At 58.5% G+C, this 5,689-nt stretch overlaps 2 non-coding genes across 2 annotated transcripts; both read left to right on the forward strand.

The window, feature by feature from the left end:
* The first annotated feature begins 914 nt into the window (after nt 1-914).
* Nucleotides 915-2,729, forward strand: LOC142795514 (small subunit ribosomal RNA). Its single transcript, XR_012893085.1, has one exon. It is a non-coding gene; the product is annotated as a small subunit ribosomal RNA (ribosomal RNA).
* A 1,719-nt stretch (nt 2,730-4,448) lies between these two features.
* Nucleotides 4,449-4,601, forward strand: LOC142795512 (5.8S ribosomal RNA). Its single transcript, XR_012893083.1, has one exon. It is a non-coding gene; the product is annotated as a 5.8S ribosomal RNA (ribosomal RNA).
* Nucleotides 4,602-5,689: the final 1,088 nt, after the last annotated feature.

Below are 5,689 nucleotides of genomic sequence, written 5' to 3' on the forward strand. Positions count from 1 at the left end.
TCGTTCACGACTTCGGTCTTTCGCAGTCGACGCGAACTTGCGGAGAGTCGTGGTGCCTCACGTTTTCGGCAGAAACCGCGGCGGAATTTTCCCGTGCGTGCGCGCACGACCTCGGTGCTGTGCCGTCAGCGTAGTGTTGCACAAACTCGTGGCCTACCCAAGGTGCGGTACGTTTGCGGCCGTATCCTCGGTGGGAATTTCGTGAGTAGGGTCGCAAATTCTACGACCTCGGCGGGTTTGAGAGCGACGTAGACTTGTGGCACGCTCAACGTGCCACACGTTTCGGGGCACACCCGCGGTGAAATTTTCTCGAGTACGCTCGTATTAGTGCCCAAGGAGGTCTGGGTACTTATCGCTGCTATTATGTGGGGGTTCTCGTGAGCGGCGTACGCGAAAGCGACCGGGTGTCTGATATGCGGCGGGCTTCGGCCTCGTCAAGCGTGTCCTCGGGTCTGCTCCAGGGGAATCCACGGCAGTCGTCTGCAGCCTCATCCGCTTGATGCGTTAGGGGCTGGTTGTCGGACGGTGCCGTTTTACCACGATATCGAGGTGTGTTCCGTGTCGTCCTCGGGCGATTCAGATGCGAAAGCGCCGAAGACGCGGGCGTGACCCGTCGTCTGGCGGCTTTGCAGTCTCGGCTCCGTTGCTAGTTCCGGCCGGTCCACCGACAGTGCAGCGGGCTTGGGCAACCCGCACGGCGCGACCGAGTCGATGCAACGAAAAAGAGCGAGCATGAACGTGCTTCTTGCCGCACGGCTCCCACTCGTCTTTCGGGAAGGTTGTGCCGTAGCGAGCTCGAACGCCGTCATCTCGGAGTGCAAAATAAGCGTGTTGGGGCGCCTGAAGGTGGCCTCCGCCGCACACAGACTGCGTCCGGCCCGCCGAAGGCGAGGACGGACGCGCAGTCGAACGATTACCTGGTTGATCCTGCCAGTAATCATATGCTTGTCTCAAAGATTAAGCCATGCATGTCTAAGTACATGCCGAAATAAGGCGAAACCGCGAATGGCTCATTAAATCAGTTATGGTTCCTTAGATCGTTTCTTCCTACTTGGATAACTGTGGCAATTCTAGAGCTAATACATGCAGTGAGCCTGGAGCCCTTTGGGTAACGGGTGCTTTTATTAGACCAAGATCGATCGGGTTTCGGCCCGTATTGTGTGGTGACTCTGGATAACTTTGTGCTGATCGCATGGCCACGAGCCGGCGACGTTTCTTTCAAGTGTCTGCCTTATCAACTTTCGATGGTAGGTTACTTGCTTACCATGGTTGTTACGGGTAACGGAGAATCAGGGTTCGATTCCGGAGAGGGAGCCTGAGAAACGGCTACCACATCCAAGGAAGGCAGCAGGCGCGCAAATTACCCACTCCCGGCACGGGGAGGTAGTGACGAAAAATAACAATACGGGACTCTTTTGAGGCCCCGTAATTGAAATGAGTACACTCTAAATCCTTTAACGAGGATCAATTGGAGGGCAAGTCTGGTGCCAGCAGCCGCGGTAATTCCAGCTCCAATAGCGTATACTAAAGCTGCTGCGGTTAAAAAGCTCGTAGTTGGATCTCAGTTCCAGACGAGTAGTGCATCTACCCGATGCGACGGCTCGGACTGAACATCATGCCGGTTCTTTCTTGGTGCACTTCATTGTGTGCCTCGAGATGGCCGGTGCTTTTACTTTGAAAAAATTAGAGTGCTCAACGCAGGCGAGTCGCCTGAATAAACTTGCATGGAATAATAGAACAAGACCTCGTTTCTGTTCTGTTGGTTTTTGGAATACGAGGTAATGATTAAGAGGGACGGACGGGGGCATTCGTATTGCGGCGCTAGAGGTGAAATTCTTGGACCGTCGCAAGACGAACTACTGCGAAAGCATTTGCCAAGAATGTTTTCATTGATCAAGAACGAAAGTCAGAGGTTCGAAGGCGATCAGATACCGCCCTAGTTCTGACCATAAACGATGCCAACCAGCGATCCGCCTGAGTTACTCAAATGACTCGGCGGGCAGCTTCCGGGAAACCAAAGTATTTGGGTTCCGGGGGAAGTATGGTTGCAAAGCTGAAACTTAAAGGAATTGACGGAAGGGCACCACCAGGAGTGGAGCCTGCGGCTTAATTTGACTCAACACGGGAAAACTTACCCGGCCCGGACACTGGGAGGATTGACAGATTGAGAGCTCTTTCTTGATTCGGTGGATGGTGGTGCATGGCCGTTCTTAGTTGGTGGAGCGATTTGTCTGGTTAATTCCGATAACGAACGAGACTCTAGCCTATTAAATAGGTGCGGGGTTCCCAGCACCTTACAACCTTCTTAGAGGGACAAGCGGCTCCTAGCCGCACGAAACAGAGCAATAACAGGTCTGTGATGCCCTTAGATGTCCGGGGCCGCACGCGCGCTACACTGAAGGAAGCAGCGTGTCTTTATCCCTGTCTGAAAAGACTGGGTAACCCGTGGAACTTCTTTCGTGATTGGGATAGGGGCTTGCAATTGTTCCCCTTGAACGAGGAATTCCCAGTAAGCGCGAGTCATAAGCTCGCGTTGATTACGTCCCTGCCCTTTGTACACACCGCCCGTCGCTACTACCGATTGAATGATTTAGTGAGGTCTTCGGACCGATGTCCGGCGCGGCCTTTCGGTTGCGCCGGTCTGTTGGAAAGATGACCAAACTTGATCATTTAGAGGAAGTAAAAGTCGTAACAAGGTTTCCGTAGGTGAACCTGCGGAAGGATCATTAACGGATTGTGAAGGGTGAGCGCCTCAGCTGCGTCTGCGCCCGACACTTTCTGCCGCTGACCCCGTTTGGACGCGGGGTCGGCTTTTCCCCACGGGGCTGCCTGAATGTGGAGCGGCACCCCGTGACAAATTGTTGCGCCCAGCGGACGCCAACACCGCGACCTTGGACGGTCGGCCAGGTGGCGGACGCGGGTACAAACGGCGCAACGCACTCATAGGTCGGCTTTCGACCCGCCACTGCACCGTGGCTCGAAGCGCTCGAAATGCGCGACCCGACCGCTGCGGGACCGCCTAGTACTGTAAACAGGAGCGGCGGAGCGCGAACGGCGAGTCGTGGTTACGTCGGTAGAAGGCGAGGCTGCGCGTTCCCGAAACGCCAGCCGAGTGCCCTCCCGACCGTTCGAGCGTGCAAGAACGAGACCCGACAATCGCGCGGCGACTGCCAAGTACGAGAGGAACGGCACAAGCGTCGGCGGTCGGTCAAGGAACTGGCGATGTGACGGGTCCGCTGTGCACCAGTGCATACCGTCCCGCCGTCCGCGGCAAGCGCCTCCGCGTCCTCGGGTGACGGAGGCTGCCGGTCGGTTCTTGCAGGCGAGGGATCTCGCTGGCACCGGTTCGCGTTGACGCGCGGCCGGTCATGGCACGGCGATGCGACGGCCGAGGTGCGCAGTACTCGATGGAGGAACCGCACGCTCCGATGACCGTCCCGCCCTCCGCGGCGTATGCGTACCGACCGTAATGGTTGCAGCAGCGCCGGCCGGCTTTTGAATTCGCCACACGAAACACGGTGCGAGATCGCGGTTAGGGGAGCGTCGACGTTGCCAGGCGTTTTGCTTGCTGCCGAGGGAAAGGCGGCACGGCCACGTCGCGCTCGTCGCGATTAGCGGGTCTGCGCGCTTTGGGAAGGTGCCGCAACGACTTGCCGAAAGAGGAAGCACGGAAGAACGAGGGACTTGGACGTCCCGACAATTGAACGCACTTGCGGCCAGGCCCTTGCTGGCTTCGTTCTTCCGCCTCGAGTAGGCTCGTACGCGGCTCCGGCGCCGAAAGTGGTCCTTGGCACCGACTTCGGTGGACGTGGGAAGTGCCGCGCAAGTACGGCGCGCCTGGCTCCACCTGTTGGCTAAAGTAGGCAGCCGGATCGGCATTTTGGTGTGCGGTGGCAAACCGTGGATGCGAAAAAAGCTTGTGCGATTTCGTGGAACAAAAAGCGGGGGTCCCCCTTTTTATGCGGAGGAGACCGACCCGCCTGCCGTGGTGAACCGCGACGCCACGGTAAAAACGGGAGAGGCTTGTCGATGGGACCGTGCATCCCGCGCTCCACGGAGGCCGGGAGGCGGCCGCCCGAGGAAATGTGTAGCCGTCGAGGCCCGCATCTGCGTGCACTCTTATCCAAATGGGTGTACCGCAGGCATTTTCTGGTTAGGCGGGCCAATGAGAGCGAGCACACAACGATACCTACGGGTCCGGCTTGGAGAACCGGCTTCGACGCCTCCCGAGTATTTATAGAGGGGTGGACCACGAAAGCACTCGCAAGTAGCGAAAGCGAAACGCCGTCCGAAACACACCGTTTGCTCGATTTGCGGCAGCCGAAAAAGGCGCGGCAGAGTTTTGGAGTCCAAGCGTGCGCTGAAAAGCGCCCTTCTTGGCCACTGTTTGGCCGAGTGCCAGAAACGTTTGGTTTTGACTGTACGGAATTGAACAAACACTTTTTCACGACTCTAAGCGGTGGATCACTCGGTTCTCGGGTCGATGAAGAACGCAGCCAGCTGCGAGGCTTGGTGTGAATTGCAGGACACACTGAGCACTGATTCTTTGAACGCACATTGCGGCCTTGGGTCTTCCCTTGGCTTCGTCTGTCTGAGGGTCGGATCACATATCAAGAGAGCCTTCGGCGCACAAGGGAACGTGAGCCGTCGACTCGTTTTGACCGCGTCGGCAACACGGACAGCACGCTGAACACCTCACAGCGAGCGCCAACAGCGGCCACTCAAGGGCGAGACGGTGGCGACCGTCGTGCCAGAGCCCAACCGAAACGGGGGCGACCGACTGCATTGAGGATGTGGCACCTCGTTGAGACCGCCGCAGGACTTCGAGTCGGAAGGAAGCCTGCAGGGAAAGTGCGGTCGAGGTTGCGTACTCCTCTCTGCGACCGGGCGCGCAAGAGCTGCGAGAGCCACGGACGCGCAACTTTAACGCACGGTAAACACGAGGAGCGAAAGCCGGCCAGCAAAGCTTCTCCAGCCGTGCGCAAAGTGCGCGAGATCGCAGCCTTGCGTTGCGCTTGTTGCCCTCGAAGTAAGCAGGGTGTCCCGTAGACCGGGCGCTCGAACACGCTGCGGGGCCGTGCCTCCTCCAGGCTTTGCCGCGCGAACAGGGAACGTTCGCGCGCAAAGCGCAGGGAGGTGAGGAGGCTGCGCCCGACGTTTGCGGTTCGCTGCGTACGCGGTTGATGCGGAGAGCACGGCGCGACGACTTGCCGCGAAGCGGAAAAAGTCTCCCGCACGAGTTGGCGAAACGTTGGCGAAGCTTAAGGCGTTCTCGTCGTAGTCCGCCGTCGGTCTAAGTGCTTCGCAGTTCCCGTCCCGTTCAAAAAACTGGGCCACTCCAGTTGGGGCGGGGGCGACGCTACACGAGACGATGCCTCTCGCCAGGCTGCGTGGCTGCCCTTGCGGCGGCGGCGACTGGCCTCGGCGGTGTTTGGGCTTTCGACACGGTCGTTTATCACGCAACTGCTCGGACGACGCACGCGCGCAGCGGAATGCCGCTTGCCAGCCTTGTGAAGATGTGACCCTGTACAGGGTTGCGGGCGCACTTGGTAGGGCGTCGTACTCGGTTCGCGATGGGTTTACGAACGTGTCCCGTCACTTCCACGTCACACCGGTTGTGCGCCGCACGCGTGCAGCGGGGAAGCCGATTGCCAGCCTTGTGAAGAAGTGGCCCTGTACAGGGTTGCGG

The sequence above is a fragment of the Rhipicephalus microplus genome, unplaced genomic scaffold (assembly GCF_043290135.1).
Source record: "Rhipicephalus microplus isolate Deutch F79 unplaced genomic scaffold, USDA_Rmic scaffold_707, whole genome shotgun sequence".
NCBI classification, from domain to species: Eukaryota; Metazoa; Arthropoda; class Arachnida; order Ixodida; family Ixodidae; genus Rhipicephalus; species Rhipicephalus microplus.